Below are 16,984 nucleotides of genomic sequence, written 5' to 3'. Positions count from 1 at the left end.
CCCTGCCTCCCATATAAGCCCCCACCTTAAATTTGATCATCATGAAAAAAAAATTGCAGCAGTTGATCAATGGACATGTTTCCAAAACACTGATCAATGCACAGTGGAGGTGCAGGAAAGAGCAGATGCTGGAATCTGGAACAAAAATGAAACTGCTGGAGCAAGTTATCAGGTCAGTCAGCAACCGTGAGGGATATGGATAGTCATCAGCCTGGGTCAAGGCTCTTCCTCTGCTCTGAAAGAGAGATGGGAGTAGGCAGTATACCAAGGTGAGGGAAAGGAAGAGAGAAGAGTGGAAATAACTGGGAAGTGACAGAACTTGGAACATATAACAGTACAGTGCTGTACAGGCCTTTCAGCCCATAAAGATGTGGCAACCTTTTAACCTACTCCAATATCAATCTAACCCTTCCCTCCAACATAGCCCTCTATTTCTCTTTCATCCATGTGCCTACCTAAGAATCTTGTACGTCCTTAATGTATCTGCCTCTACCACCACCCCTGACATGTAGTTAGCACTCTCTGTATATAAAATCAAAACCTTGCTCTGACACCCCTTCTATACTTTCCTCCTTTCATCTTAACATTAGATTATGAACACACGTAGTCCCCTTTTATTGTCATTTAGTAATGCATGTATTAAGAAATGATACATTATTTCCTCCGGTTTTATATCACAAAACACAGGACAAACCAAGACTGAAAAAATTGACAAAACCACCTAATTATACATATAGTTACAACAGTGTAACAATACCATAACTTGATGAAGAAAGTCCGTGAGCACAGTAAAGTTCAAAGTTTCTCAAATGTCCCACATCTCACGCAGGTGGGAGAAGGAAGAAAAACTCTCCCTGCCATGCCGACCGCAATCCGACTCTGAGTCATCCGAAAACTTCGAGCTCTGATCAGCTCTCCAACACCGAGTACTGAGCGCCACCTCTATCCAAGTGATTCGACCTCCTTCTCGGTCGCCAAAAGCAGGCAAGGCCTGGGATTTTGAGGCCTACCCTCTGAAAGATTCCCGACTACACAGTAACAACAGCAGCGGACGGGCGTTTCAGAAATTTCTCCAGATGTTCCTCTGTGATTTCACGTCCACTCTCCATCAAATCAGGATTGTCCACGGCCCCTATTTAACAGATACAACATCATTTTTCACCAGAGAGCTGCGTACACTGCCATCTTCTCCTCCTGCCACATGTCTCCTCCTGCCTCATGAATTAGCCATTTCCACTCTGGGTAAAAGGTACTGGTTCTCCAATTGATCTATGCCTCCTATCATCTTATTTACTTCTATCACGTCACCTGTTATACGTCTTCACTCCAAGGACAAAAGCCCGAGCTCCCTCAACCTGTCCTCATAAGGCATGCTCCCCAATCCAGGCAGCATCCTGGTAAGTTCCTCTGCACCCTCTCTGAAGGTTCCACACCCTTCCTATGATGAGATGACTGGACTGAAAAGTGGAGGCAACAAGAGGTCACAGATATATGGAATCTGATAGGAAAAGGAGGTCATGAACAAGAGAAAATCTGGAAAACCGAAGCAACACGCACAATATTGTGGGGGGGCAGGTGCTCAACAGGCCAGGCAGCATCTATGGAAAAGAGTAAACAGAGTAAGCTTTGGAAAGGGTACAGAAGAGATTTACCAGGATGCTGCCTGGTTTAGAGAGTATGCATTATGATCAGAGATTAAGGGAGCTAGGGCTTTACTCTTTGGAGAGAAGGAGGATGAGAGGAGACATGATAGAGGTGTACAAGATAATATGAGGAATAGATAGAGTGGATAGCCAGCACCTCTTCCCCAGGGCACCACTGCTCAATACAAGAGGACATGGCTTTAAGGTACAGGGTGGGAAGTTCAAGGGGGATATTAGAGGAAGGTTTTTTACTCAGAGAGTGGTTGGTGCGTGGAATGCACTGCCTGAGTCAGTGGCGGAGGCAGATACACTAGTGAAGTTTAAGAGACTACTAGACAGGTATATGGAGGAATTTAAGGTGGGGGGTTATATGGGAGGCAGGGTTTGAGGGTCAGCACAACATTGTGGGCCGAAGGGACTGTACTGTGCTGTACTATTCTATGTTCTATGAGGAAGTTTCAGTCCTGATGAAGGGTCCCAAAACATTGGCTGTTTACTCTTTTCCATAGTTCCTGCCTGGCCTGATGAGTTCCTCCAGCATTTTATATGTGTTGCTCAGGAAAAGTAATTGGAGTAATTTGAGTTATATTAATTCAGATTGACTTATTTTGAATGCACATTCAGATGCCATTCGCCCATGGGTGGTCCCAAGGCCAGCTGTGAAAGGCGGAGGGTTGGGCATGGGGCGAGCAACCCCATCCCATAAAAACCTAGTGCAACAGAAAAGCCAACAGAAGCTTCACAGATCTCATCCCCAGGACAGGGAGGATCTTTGAAGATGGGATACACCTGGGGACAACTTGAAAGAATGGCCCAGGTCAGAGGACACTGGTGAGCAGTTGTAGGCAGCTATGCCCCAGTAGAGATAATGGGCTTCAGAAGAAGAAGACGTTTGGATGTGTGGCAGATTGAATAAATAGACAAAAATGCAACTGTACAAAAGTCTCACTGTGCTGGAATATCAACAAAGCAACCATCCGTACCATTATTAATTGTAAAAGGTTATGACAGACACACGATTGAATGAAGAATTGCTGTCAATTATCAGGGTGTTGTCATGCACAGCTGATAAAGACTAATCCAGAACAGTTTTAGATGTTAAAAGAGGATCAATACTCTCTGACGGTGGTGTCTGAAAAGAGGATGCTGTCTAAGTTGCATGCCATCTTGGACAATGTCTCCCATCCACTACATAATGGACTGGTTGGGCACAGGAGTACATTCAGCCAGAGACTCATTCCACCGAGATGCAACACTGAGTGTCATAGGAAGTCATTCCTGCCTGTGGCCATCAAACTTTACAACTCCTCCCTTGGAGGGTCAGATACCCTGAGCCAATAGGCTGGTCCTGGACTTATTTCCTGGCATAATTTACATATTACTATTTAATTATTTATGGTTTTATATTGCTATATTTATACTCTATTCTTGGTTGGTGCAACTGTAACGAAAACCAATTTCCCTCGGGATCAATAAGGTATGACTATGACTATAAAAGCAATGGTGATTTAAGTAGATCCTTCTGTTACCGGGAGATTGTTCCTGCTTTTCTGTCTGACACCAAGTCAGTTTAATAAAGGATGGTTGAGATTGCCCAATGGGAGACAAAGGCAGACTGCTTGTCTATAGATGTGAAGGAGGCTGTGGGAGCCAACCTGTGCAAGATGAGCCTAGACAAAGTGGAGGGGGAGAGGATGTTTCCTAAAGTGGGGGAAGCCCCGGAACAGGGGGCACATCCTCAGAATAGTAGGGTGTCCCTTTTGAACAGACATATGCCTGTCCAAATGCTTCTTCAAATATACAATTGTACCTGGCTCAAGTACTTCCTCATCAGTTCCTGCCATATACTGTCCAGCCTCTCAGGTTCTTCTTAAATCTTTCCTCCTCACCCTAAACCTTTGCTCCTAGTTTTGAACTCCCCTACTCTTGGAAAGACTGATATCATCATCATCATCATCATGTGCCATGTCATATGACATGGGTGACCATGGTCTCATGACCATGATTGTTCTTGGCAAATTTCTCTTCAGAAGTGGTTTGCCGTTCTCTTCTTCTGGGCAGTGTCCTTACAGAACGAGTGACCCCCGCCACTATCAATACTTAGCTATATCATAATTTTAAATACTTTGATGGGATCACCCCTTATTCTTTTATGTTCCAAAGAATAAAGACACAGACTAGCCAACCTCAGGTCCTCTGGTCCTGGCAACATCCCCATAAATCTTCTCTGCACTCTTTCCAGTTTAGCTGTATCTTTTCTTGAACAGGACAGCAAAAATAGTACAAGTGCCGCCTCAATAATGTCTTATCATCATCATTATGGGTGAACATGGTCTTTCATCTCTACCATGATTACTCTTGGCAAATTTTTCTGCAGAAGTGGGTTGCCATTTTCGAAGATGGGTGACCTCAGCCATTACCTTTAAAGATTGTCTGCCTGGTGTCAATGGTTGCATAACCAGGACATATAACCAGGATATATACCGTATACACCAGCTGCTCATGCGACCATCCACCACCTGCTCCCACGGCTTCATGTGACCATGATAGGAGGAAGGTGGGGCTAAGCAGGTGCTACACCTTGCCCAAGGGTGACCTGCTGGCTACCAGAGGGAAGGAGCACTTTACGCCTCCTTTGGTAGAGATGTATCTCCACCCTGCCACCCATAATACTATAGAACTACAATATAATTTTCTAACTTCTACTCTCAGTGCCTTGACTGATGAAGGCCAACGTGCTAAATGTTTTTCTCACCATCCTGTCTACTCGTGATGGCACTTCCATTTATATCCAAGGTCCATCTGCTCCATTACACTCCACAGTGACCTACCATTCAAGGGCTCTTAGTCCTTGTTCAACTAATTCAATCTGGTGTTGCAGCACAGCTCTGTCAAGCTCCTTAGTTCCGTCTGCAACAAGCAGAATTTCCCATTAGCAACCATTTTAATTCTGATCACTACTCCTATTCCAACATGTCAGCCCGTGGCCTCCTCTGCTGCTTTGGTGAGGCCAGTCTCTGGTTGGAGGAGCAACACTTCATATTCCGTCTGTGTAGTCTCCAACCTGATGGCATGAGCATCAAGTACATAGAACATCGACCATAGAAATTTACAGAAAATTATAGGCCCTTCGGCCCACAATATTGTTCCAACCATGTAACCTGCTCTAGAAACTGCCTTGAATTTCCCTTACGCATAGCCCTCTAATTTTCTAAGCTCCATGTCTCTAACTTCCAGTAATTTTTCTACCTTCCTCCATTCCCTATTCTGACTCCCTTCTTACCCCTTCCCTTCTCCTCACCTGCTGATCATATCCCTCAGATGCCCCTCCTCCTTGTTTTCTCAATGTCCAGTCTCCTCTCCTATCAGAATCCTCTCCTTCTGCCCTTGTTGACTGTTTAGATGCTGCCTGACTTGCTGAGATTTTCCAGCATCTTGTGCGTGTGTTTCTCTGGATTTCCAGCATCTGTAGATATAGGAGCAGAATTTGGCCATTTGGCCCATCAAGTCTGTTCCACCATTCCAACATGACTGATTTAATATGCCTCTCAACCCCATTCTCTTGCCTTTTCCCCATAATCTTTGATCCCCTGACTGGCCAAGAACCTGTCAACTTCCACTTAAAATATACCCTGTCCATGGCAATGAATCCCACTGATACTCCATCCTCTGACTAAAGAAATTCCTCCTGATCACTATTCTAAAGGGATGTCCTTCTATTCTGAAACTGTGTCGTCTGCACCTAGACTCTCCCACTGTAGGAAGCATCCTCTCCAAGTCCACCCTATCTAGGCCTTTCAATATTTGATAAGTTTCAATAAGATCCCCCCCTCATACTTCTGAACTCCAGTGAGTACAGCCCCAGAGCCATCAAATGCTCCTCATGCATTAACCCTTTCGTTCTCAAGATTATTCTGTGCTCCACTTTCATCCATTGCTCCCAATTTCCAGTGATAATGTGAGGCATGAGACACTGTGCAACTATCCTCTTGTGATACTGATCCTTTGACATCACACAACTTGCGGAGACCTCCTTCTCATGGCGACACCTTGCTCGAGTACAGTCTACTGACTGTGGCTTTGAGGCAGAGGGAGGTGAATAGCAACTGTGTTTAATTATTTGTCTCTGGGTTACTAGAATGACCTTTAATGTGCACGGTGCCCTCTCTCCCCAAACAGCTGTGGAATACAGACAGTTTCTCCAGCATCTCGTGGGAACAATATTTTACCACTACTGTTCTCTACAGCCGTCTCCATCCATCTCAGTACACGAACAATGGCATCTTAGAAACAGAAATGAACGAAATGAAATGAAGGAATGAGCGATCGCAATATGTAAACATATTCATCAAACGATATTTAAAAATATTTGTGGTGGGAGGTCTAAATGGAGTATATGACTTGCAACACTATTGCATGCAAGATGTCAAGATTAAGTACTGTCTTCGGGTTGGAGGTTGTAGAATAATTAAGACCAGGAAGAAATAAAAGGAGCAAGGGATAATTAAATCCAGGGCTGATTATAGCTGGGAGGTAATTAAGGCTGAGGTACAGTGAGGGAATTCTTATTACTTTGTAAGGTCATCGTGTGTCTCAGAGAGTTTAAATTCCAATCCATTTAATTTCTACCCACTTTTTCAACAATGGCAAATTCAAATAGGGGTTCAGAAACTTGAGATGTAAAGGGACTAGATAAGGGTAGCCTTAAGGTTAGCTTTTATATTGAGTTAGTAATCATCATCATCATCATTACGTGCTAGCTTTGTGTAGTGGCATCCACACTGGACTTTGAAGTGAGTCATCCTGGGTTCAAATCCAGCCGGCTCCTTGCACGCTTTCCATCTGTGCCGGGTTGAGCGTCAAGCCAGCAACCCACTCTCATAAAATCAAAAAATAATGCTAAAGAAATGGTAAGGTTGCCGCCCGATGTGCCCCAAGGCATTGAAAGGAACAGCATCAATCATTATGTGTCGAGTCGTATGATGTAAGCGATCATGGTCTTTCTATGACCATGATTGTTCTTGGCAAATTTTTCCACAGAGGTGGTTTACTATTGCCTTCTTCTAGCCAGTGTCTTTACAAGACAGATGATCCCAGACATTATGAATACTCTTTGGAGATGGTCTGCTTGACATCAGTGGTCACAAACCAGGACTTGTGATATGCACCAGCTGCTCATATGACCATCCACCACCTGCTCCCATGGCTTCACGTGACCCTGATTGGGGGCTAAGCAGGTGCTACACCTTGCTCAAGGGTGACCTACGAGCTAACGGAGGGAAGGAGCATCTTACACCTCCTTTGGTAGAGATGTATCTCCTCCCCGCCACCCAGACTTGGTAATAAGGAAGGCAAATGTAATGTTAGCATTCATTTTGAAAGGACTAGAATATAAGAGCAAGGATGGTCTACTGAGGTTTTTATAAAGCATTGAACAGACCATATTTGGAATATTGTGAGTGATTTTTGGGCCCTGTATGTAAGAAAAAATGTGCTGGTCCTGGAGAGGGTCCAGAGGAGGTTCACAAGAATGATCCTAGGAAAGAAAGGCTTAACGAATGAAGAGTTTTGGATGGCTCTAGGCCTGTTTTCACTGGAGTTCAGAAGGATGAGTACTGGAAGGGGGAATCACAAGGAAACGTATTGGATGCTGGAAGGTCTGGATAGTGTGGATGTGAAGAGGATGTTTCCACTAATTGGAGAATCTTGCTTCTGAGGGCATGGCCTCAGAGTAAAGGGAACACACATAAAATGCTGTAGGAAAACTGCAAATCAGACAGCGTCTAAGGTGAGGAATAAACAGTCCATGTTTCTTCCCCTCTTTTCATTCCCCTTCATAGATATTGCCAGACCTGCTGAGTTCCTCCAGCATTTTGTATGTGTTGCTTTGGTCTTCCAGCATCTGTAGAATCTCCTGTGTTCAGATTAAAGAGACGTCCCTTTAGAACAGAGGAGGAATTCATTAGCCAGAGGATGGAGAATTTGTGGGATAGCTGTGGAGGCCAGATCATTGGATGTATTGAAGATAGAGATTGTTAGGTTCTTGATCTCTTGATTGGTAAGGATTCTGAGCGTTATAGGAAGAAGGATGGTCAATGCGGTTGAGAAGAGAGATCCTCCATGGTGGAATGGCAGAGCAGACTCAATGGGCTGAAAGGCCTAATTCTGACCAGAACACCAAAAGACCATAAGACATAGGAGCAAAATTAGGCCATCTGGCTCATCAAGTATGCTCCGCCATTCAATTATGGCTGATCCTTCTTTTTCTCTCCTCCTCAATCCCAGTTCCCACCCTTCTCCCCATAACCTTTGATGCCATGTCCAATCAATAACCTATCAATCTCTGCCTTAAATACACCCAATGACCTGGCCTCCACTGCTGTATGTGGCAACAAATTCCACAAATTCACCACCATGTGGCTAAAGAAATTTCTCCACATCTCTGTTTTGAAAGGACACCCCTCTATCCTGAGGCTGTGCCCAATTGCCCTTGACTCTCCCACCATGGGAAACAACCTTTCCACATCTACTCTGTCCAGACTTTTCAACATTTGAAAGGTTCCAATGAGATTCCCCCCTTATACTTCTGAATTCAGAATCAGGTTTATTATCGCCGGTATGTGACGTGAAATTTGTTAACTTAGCAGCAGCAATTCAATGCAATACGTAATCTAGCAGCGAAAAAATATTAAAAAAATAATAATAAATAAACAAGTAAATCAATTACGTACATTGAATAGATTTTAAAAATGTGCAAAAACAGAAATACTGTATATTAAAAAAAAAGTGAGGTAGTGTCCAAAGATTCAATGTCTATTTAGGAATCAGATGGCAGAGGGGAAGGAGCTGTTCGTAAATTGCTGAGTGTGTGCCTTCAGGCTTCTGTATCTCCTACCTGATGGTAACAGTGTGAAAAGGGCATGCCCTGGGTGCTGGAGGTCCTTAATAATGGACACTGCCTTTCTGAGACACCACTCCCTGAAGATGTACTGGTACTTTGTAGGCTAGTGCCCAAGATGGAGCTGACTAGATTTACAACCTTCTGCAGCTTCTTTTGGTCCTGTGCAGTAGCCCCTTCGTACCAGACAGTGAAGCAGCCTGTCAGCATACTCTCCAGAGTACAACTATAGAAGTTTTAGAGTGTATTTGTTGACATGGCAAATCTCTTCAAGCTGCTAAAAAAAAGTATAGCCACTGTCTTGCCTTCTTTATAACTACATCAATATGTTGGAACCAGGTTAGATCCTCAGAGATCTTGACACCAGGAACTTGAAGCTACTCACTCTTTCCACTTCTGATCCCTCTATGAGGATTGGTATGTTTTCCTTCTTCTTACTCTTCCTGAAGTCCACAATCAACTTTTTTGTCTTACTGATGTTGAGTGCCAGGTTGTTGCTGCGACACCACTCCACTAGTTGGCATATCTCACTCTTGTATGCCCTCTTGTCACCACCTGAGATTCTACCAGCAGTGGTTGTATTGTCAGCAAATTTATAGATGGTATTTGAGTTATGCCTAGCCACAGAGTCATGTGTATAGAGAGAGTAGAGCAGTGGACTAAGCACACACCCCTGAGGTGCACCAGTGTTGAACATCAGCGAGGAGATGTTATCACCGAGCTGCACAGATTATGGTCTTCCAGTTAGGAAGTTGAGGATCCAATTTCAGAGGGAAGTACAGAGGCCCAGGTTCTGCAACTTCTCAATCAGGATTGTGGGAATGATGATATTAAATGCTGAGCTATAGTAGGTGTTTGTGTTGTCCAGAAGTTCTAAAGCCGTTTGGAGAGCCATTGAGATTGCATCTGCCATTGACCTATTGTGACGATGGGCAAATTACAGTGGGTCCAGGTCCTTGCTGAGGCAGGAGTTCAGTCTAGTCATACCCAACCTCTCAAAGCATTTAATCACAGATGATGTGGGTGCTATCGGGCAATGGTCATTAAGGCAGCCCACATTATTCTTTTTAGGCACTGGTATAATTGTTGCCTTTTTGAAGCAACTGGGAACTTTCGCCCAAAGCAGTGAGAGGTTGAAAATATCCTTGAATACTCCTGCTAGTTGGTTGGCACAGGTTTTCAGAGCCTTACCAGGTACTCCATCGGGACCTTCTGCCTTGCGAGGGTTCACTCTATTTAAAGACAGTCTAACATGGGCCTCTGAGACAAAGATCACAGAGTCATCAGGTGCAGCAGGCATCTTCAGAGGTGTAGTTGTGTTCTCCCTTTCAAAGCATAGAAGGCATTGAGTTCATCTGGTAGTGAAGTGCTACTGCCATTCATGCGATTGGGTTTCATTTTGTAGGAAGTAATATCAGAGTTGTTGTGCACCCGATGTTGCCTCCAACCTCATTTGAAATTGTCTCTTTGCCCTTGAAATAGCCCACCACAAATCATACCTGGTTTTCTGGTAGAAGCCTGGATTGCCAGACTTGAATGCCACAGATCTAGCCTCCAGCAGATGACGTACCTCCTGGTTTATCCATGGCTTTTGGTTTGGGAATGTACAGTAAGTCTTTGTGGGCACACACTCATCCACATAGGTTTTAATGAAGTTGGTAACAACTGCAGCATACTCATCCAGGTTCGAAGATGTATCACTGAATACAGTCCAGTCCACCGATTCAAAGCAGTCCTGTAGGCGCTCCTGTGCTTCCCTTGTCCATACCTTCTTGGTCCTCACTACTGGTGCTGCAGTCCAGCGAATACAGACCCAGAAGCCATCAAACTTTCTTCGTACGATAACCCTTTCATTCCTGAACCCTTTCATTCCTGTCATTCTGCTCCTATGACTTATAGAATATAGAAACATAGAAAACCTACAGCACAACACAGGCCCTTCGGCCCACAAAGCTGTGCCAAACATGTCCTTACTTTAGAATCTCTTAAAATACCATATCGTATCCACCTCAACCACTGTCGCCGGCAGCCCATTCCACACACCCACCACTCTCTGTGCAGAAAAACTATATTCTTATTGACTCTGGTAGGGCCATTGCCTAGCACTGATGTGAGATGATAAACACAAGAGATATTGCAGATGCTGACACAGACAAATGTTACAGTCATCTCATATAAGCAACTCACACACACAAAATGCTGGAGGAACTCAGCAGGTCAGGCAGCATCTATGGAAAAGATTAAACAGTTGATGTTTTGGGCCGAGACCCTACCTCAGACTTCCTAGAGGGCTCACCCCGTCCCCCTGAAACGCTGATTGTTTATTCCTTTCTATAGGTGATGCGTGACCTGCTGAGTTTCTCCAGCATTATGTGTGTGTTGCTTATGTGAGATGACTGTAACATTTCCTGCAGCTGTCTATGCCAGTATACCTCCTGGATTTTTAACATGCAAACACAAGCTGTTTCAATACCTGAAGAGTTAGCAAAGATCTGAACACTGCAGAAGACAACATGGGTCTCCATTTTCCTTGACAACAGAACTTCAGTCCCAGGGTTGCCATTATTGCTCTGCAGGTCACCAAGTTGGTGAATCAGACAGTAAAGGAACATGACATTCGGTGCAACGAGTCTGTATTGACCAACCACCACTCATTTACACTAATCCCAAATCCCACTTTATTCCACTCATTGCCTCATCATCTCACACCAGATTCTAGCAGAGGTAGTGTGAACCCTTGAGTAGAGTGTTAAGTCCTGCAAAAGTGCTGTCTATTGGTGGATCCTCCGGTGGCTGTAGAGGGCAATCCAGGATTCACCTATCTGAGATTTTGGGATGGATTCCTTTGATGTAGAATGCCCGTGCCACTGGTCGGGGTCCATTGAAAGCGAAACGACTGTGGACCCTTCACTGTTGCAGCCTTCCTCCACCTTCACTGCCGTTGTGATGCGCCATCACCTTCTGTCAGCCTTACCGTTGAGGTTTTGGTTGGAGTGCTATTTGGTCTTCAAAGTTTCCTTTGACCTGACCACCATGGGTGACATTAGCAAGAGCAGAACTCCAGATGCAATCAACAACAACCTCTTACTCAATGTCAACAAGATCAAGGAGCAGATCATTGACTACAGGAGCAAGAAACTGGAGTTCCATGAGACATTTCTCATCAGGGCATCAGAAGTAGAGAAGGTCAGAAAGTTAAGTTCCTCAGTGTTATTGTTTCAGGGAATCTGACTTCGAGCCACTTCAAAGAATGCATGATAGTGCATCAACATCTTAGAAGTTTGCGCAGAGCTGATATGTCAGCTACAGCTTTGGTAAATGCGTAAGCACATCGATACATGACAGATGCACGGTGGAGCGTATCCTGACTGATTGCATCATGGCCTGGTATGGAAATACTGATGTCCAGGAATAGAAAAGCCTACAAAACAGAGGGTCCATCACAGGAAGACTATCCCCACCATTGAGCACATCTTCAAGGAGTATTGCCACAAGAAAACAGCATTCATCATCATGGACCCCTACCATCCACACCATGCACTCTGCTTGCTGCTGTCATCAGGAAGGAGGTACAAGAGCCTCAGGTCCCACATCACCACGTTCAGGAAGAGTTATTATCTTTTAACTATCAGACTCTTGAACCAGCATGGATAACTACACTCAACTCAATACTAAACTGATTCCACAACTCTACAACTGACTTCTCCAGCCCTTGACCTTCCCCCTTCCGCCCCCACCTGTCTTCAGCTATCACCTTCTAGCTAACCTCCTGCTTCACCCCCCACCTTCTTGTTCAGGCATCCTTCCTGTTCCTTCTCGTGCTGAAGAAGGATCTCAGCCTGAAACATCACCTATCTATTCATTTCTATAAATGCTGCCTGAACTACTGATTTCGTCCAGCATTTTGAGTGTGTTGTTTTGAATTTCCAGCATCTGCAGATTTTCTCACATTTATGATTTATTTATTTATTTATTTATACACTTTGTGTATTTGCAGTTTGTCTTCTTTTGCACGTTAGTTGTTTGTCGGTCCATATCTATAGTATTTCATTGATTCTATTGCATTTCTTTCTTCTACTGTAGATGCCCACAAGAAATTGAATCTCAGGGTAGTGTATGCTGACATTTTCGTACTTTGATATAAAATTTACTTTGAGCTTTGAACTTTCAGGGCTGCGTGTCCATTGGTGGAGTTAATGTCTTGAGAAGATTCAACGTCACCTAACAGCTGCAGTTCCCAGATGTTACCTCACCCTTATTACAAGATGACCAGTTTCCGAACACAACCCTTTTATAATGGGAGAAAGCTGGCAAGAAATATGTGCAGTCATAGGGTTTTAATATATTATGGATGGCTATTTGAATTATACATTTGTGACATGAAAGCAGGATGTATATGAAAGATGCACTGAAATGATTAATGGATTATAAAAGATTCTGACTTAAAATGTGGAATTTGTTGAGTCTGTGCAGTTGGCAGATTGTTCCTACAAATGCACAGCCCCAGGTTTTAATCCTTTATGTTGAGAAGTTCATCTCAACAAATGTTGCATCACTGGACCTCTGTGCTGCTTTGAACATAGAACAGTACCACAGAGGAACAGACCCTTCGACCCACAGTGTTGTGCTGGAGCAAGTAAATCAGTAATCAAACGGCCAGCTAATCTAATCTCTTCTGTTTATACAATGTCCATATCCCACCATTTTCCTCACATTCATGTGCCTATCTAAGTGTCTCTTAAAAGTCCCTAATGTATTTGCCTCAACCACCACCCCAGGCACCCAACACTCTCTGTATATAAAAATTTGCCCCTCACATCTCCTTTGAAATTACCCCCTCTGACCTTAAATTCATGATCTCTAGTATCATACATTTCAGCCCTGGAAAAAGATACTGTCTACTCCATCTTTATCTCTCATAATCTTACAAACTTCTAACAGATCTCCCCTCCTTTTCCATCATTTTAGAGAAAACAACCCAAGTTTCTTAAACCTCTTGTTGTAGCAAAAACCTTTTAACCCAGACAACATCCTGGTAAACCTCTTCTGCACACTCTGTAATCTTTGACATCCTTCTTATAATGGGATGAGCAGAACTGTATGTAATACTCCAGGTGTGGCCTAACTAGAGTTTTATGAAGTTAGACCATAAGAACATAAGATATAGGAGCAGAGGCAGGCCATTCAGCCCATTGAGTCTGCTCCACTATTCAATCATGGGCTGATCCAATTCTTCCAGTCATCCCCACTCCCCTGCCTCTCCGCATACCCTTTGATGCCCTGGCTAATTAAGAACCTGTCTATCTCTGCCTTAAGTACACCCAACGACAAGGCCTCCAAAGCCACTTGTGGCAACAAATTCCACAGATTTTCCACCCTCTGAGTAGCAACATAACTTCCTGACTTTTGAACTTAACGCCTCAGCTAATAAAGACAAGCATGCCATATGCCTTCTTAACCTCCCTATCAACCTGTGTACCCACTTTCCGGGAGCTATGAACTCAGATCCCAAGATCCCTCTGCTCATCAACATTGTTGAGGGTTTTGCCTTTAACAGTGTACTCTCCCTTTACATTTGAAAAGGGGAGTGCTGGGATGTTTAGTTTTCTAGTCCCTGAGACTCCTACTCTTGTGCACTGGTAAGGCCTCATCTTGAGTATTGTGAACAGTTTTGGGCCCCTCATTTTAGAAAAGATGTGTTGGTATTGAGGAGGATCCAGAGGAGATTCACAAGGATGATTCCAGGAGTGAAAGGGTTATCATACGAGGAACGTTTGATAGCTCTGGGTCTGTACTCACTCAAATTCAGAAGGATGAGGGGGGATCTTATTGAAACCTTTTGTATGTTGAAAGGCTTAGACAGAGTAAATGTGAAAAGGATGTTTCCCATGGTGGGAGAGTCTAGGACAAGAGGGCACAACCTCAGGATAGAGGGCGCCCTTTCAAAACAGAGATGTGGAGAAATTTCTTTAGCCAAAGGGTGGTGAATTTGTGGAATTTGTTACCACATGCAGCTGTGGAGGCCAGGTCATTGGGTGTATTTAAGGCAGAGATTGATAGGTTCTTGATTGGATATGGCATCAAAGGTTATGGGGAGTAAGGCCAGGAACTGGGGTTGAGGAGGAGAAGAAAAATGAATCAGCCGTGATTGAATGGCAGAGCAGACTCGATGGGCCAGATGGCCTAATTCTGCTCCTGTGTCTTATGGTCTCATGTTCCATGTTTGTACAACATGGTCTGTGTGTGTATGTATGTATGTTTGTATGTATCTATCTATCTGTCTGTCTGTCTATCTATCTGTCTGTCTATCTGTCTATCTATCTATTTATCTGTCTACCTATCTATCTATCTGTCTATATATCTGGCTGTCTCTCTGTTTACCTATTACACTATTTTATTGTAATTTATAGTCATTTGTTATGCCTACAATGTACTGCTGCCACAATACATCAACTGTCATGGCATATGTCATGTCAGTGATATTAAATCTGATTCTGATCGTTGGAAAGTGGGATTGTGGTTGCAAATGGCTGGGAGAAGAAATGGATTTGAACTAAATTACTGTCCCTGCACTAGCTGTTGGAGAAAAGATGGCAGAGTTCCTGGCCACAGCTGCCTTTTTGTTCTCTTGTTTGCCTCCACCTATCACCCACCTGCATTTGTCTCCTAACTCCAACTCTCCTCCTTCTCCTCCAGCGAGTTCAATACTCTCCTGAGTACCCTACTAACCACTGTCTCACCCTCTCACCTTTTCCTCACCTCTTTATACTAGCCAACTTCCCTCTGCACTCTCGGTCCCATTGACCCAAAGCATTTTAAATTCCATTCCCCTATCAGATATGGCTTGAGCTCCTCCAGTGGGTTGCCTTTTGAACAGTGACTCTCAGTGAAGGTATAAAAGATGAGGCATTGAAAGCATCAATACCTCTCAACAAGAAGTTTATTTGAAAGTGTTACTTCCTCAGAAATTCTTTTTCTTTATGATAGACTACTTGATGCTGAACACACAAATATAATTTCAGGCTACTTGTATCACATAGGAATTTGGAGAAACAAGAAATTAACTTTTACTGAATGTAATGTGTTTAATTGCATAATGGTGCTGATACTGTGCAATAGTTCAAAGTGTTTTGTTCATAATTTTCATTTGTTCTCGGTGTCTCAGGTTTCTTGCTTAAGTGTCCAACAACAATCAGCCGGCATTGATGGACTTCAGTTGCCCTGATACCGTTTCTCTGTGACTGTAATGACCTGGTGAAACCTTTCATCATGCTTGTTATTGACAGCACCCAGATTTGGAGGGAAGCAGTCTAAACAGAAATGCACAAAATTATTCTTTAATGATGCATTGCTCTTCATGGTTTTGTATGCTTGGAACATGTTGTCAACCAGCTGCATGTAGCTTGGTGCTTTGAAATTGCCAAGAAAAATTTTCAACACCATCCTTGAATACCTTCCATGCGATTTTCTCCAGTCCCACTTGAAGTTCTTCGAATTGCCTGTCATTGATGACCTGTTTGATTTGCGGATCAACAAAAATGCCTTCCTTAATCTTGGCATCAGTTATTCTGACTTGAATTATGAATTGAAATAACAAATATGGGTGATTTCAAAAAAAGTCTGAGATAGGGAAACTTCACGGTGATTTTCATGGTCAGCAGCCCAAAATTCATAAGATATACCCAAAAGTACTAAGAAAGCAAATTTTTTGTTGTCCAGTGTATTTCTTGAAAGCAACGCCACAGGTAGGCAACATAGCGCAAAGCTGTTTACAACATTAGCTTTTAATCAGGGCACTGAGTATATAAGAATAGCTTTATTTGTCACATGTATATGGAAGCATAAGGCCTCTACTTTGTTTGAAGTTTGTGTAGATTCTGCATGTCATGAAAACTTTTGACAAACTTCTATAGATGCACAATGGAGAGTATCCCAACTGGTTGTATTAGTCATAGTTTAATTAGAGAATTACATGCGCACACGCAGGGTCTGCCATCCTCAGCGCCTGAGTCCAGTCCTGCCAGCGACCACCTTGACAGAACAACATAATATAGGAACATAAGAAATAGGAGCAGGAGTCGGCCATCCGGCCCATCGAGCCTGCCCCGCCATTCAATAAGATCATGGCTGATCTGTCCGTAAACTCAGCTCCATCTACCTGCCTTTTCTCCATAACCCTTAATTCCCTTACTATGTAAAAACCTATCTAACTGTTTTTTAAATATATTTAGTGAAGAAGCCTCAAATGCTTCCCTGGGCAGAGAATTCCACAGATTCACGACTCTCTGGGAAAAACAATTTCTCCTCATCTCCGTCCTAAATCTTCTCCCCTGAATCTGGAGGCAATGTCCCTCAAGAAGAGGACAGAATCCAGAACAAAAGAGTATGGGGTGGGTTTGAAGAATGAGCTGACGGGTGAGTCATGATTCTAGATGAAAGGGGA

This window comes from Mobula hypostoma, chromosome 12, assembly GCF_963921235.1.
Source record: "Mobula hypostoma chromosome 12, sMobHyp1.1, whole genome shotgun sequence".
NCBI classification, from domain to species: domain Eukaryota; kingdom Metazoa; phylum Chordata; class Chondrichthyes; order Myliobatiformes; family Myliobatidae; genus Mobula; species Mobula hypostoma.
This window is presented reverse-complemented; position numbering follows the sequence as displayed.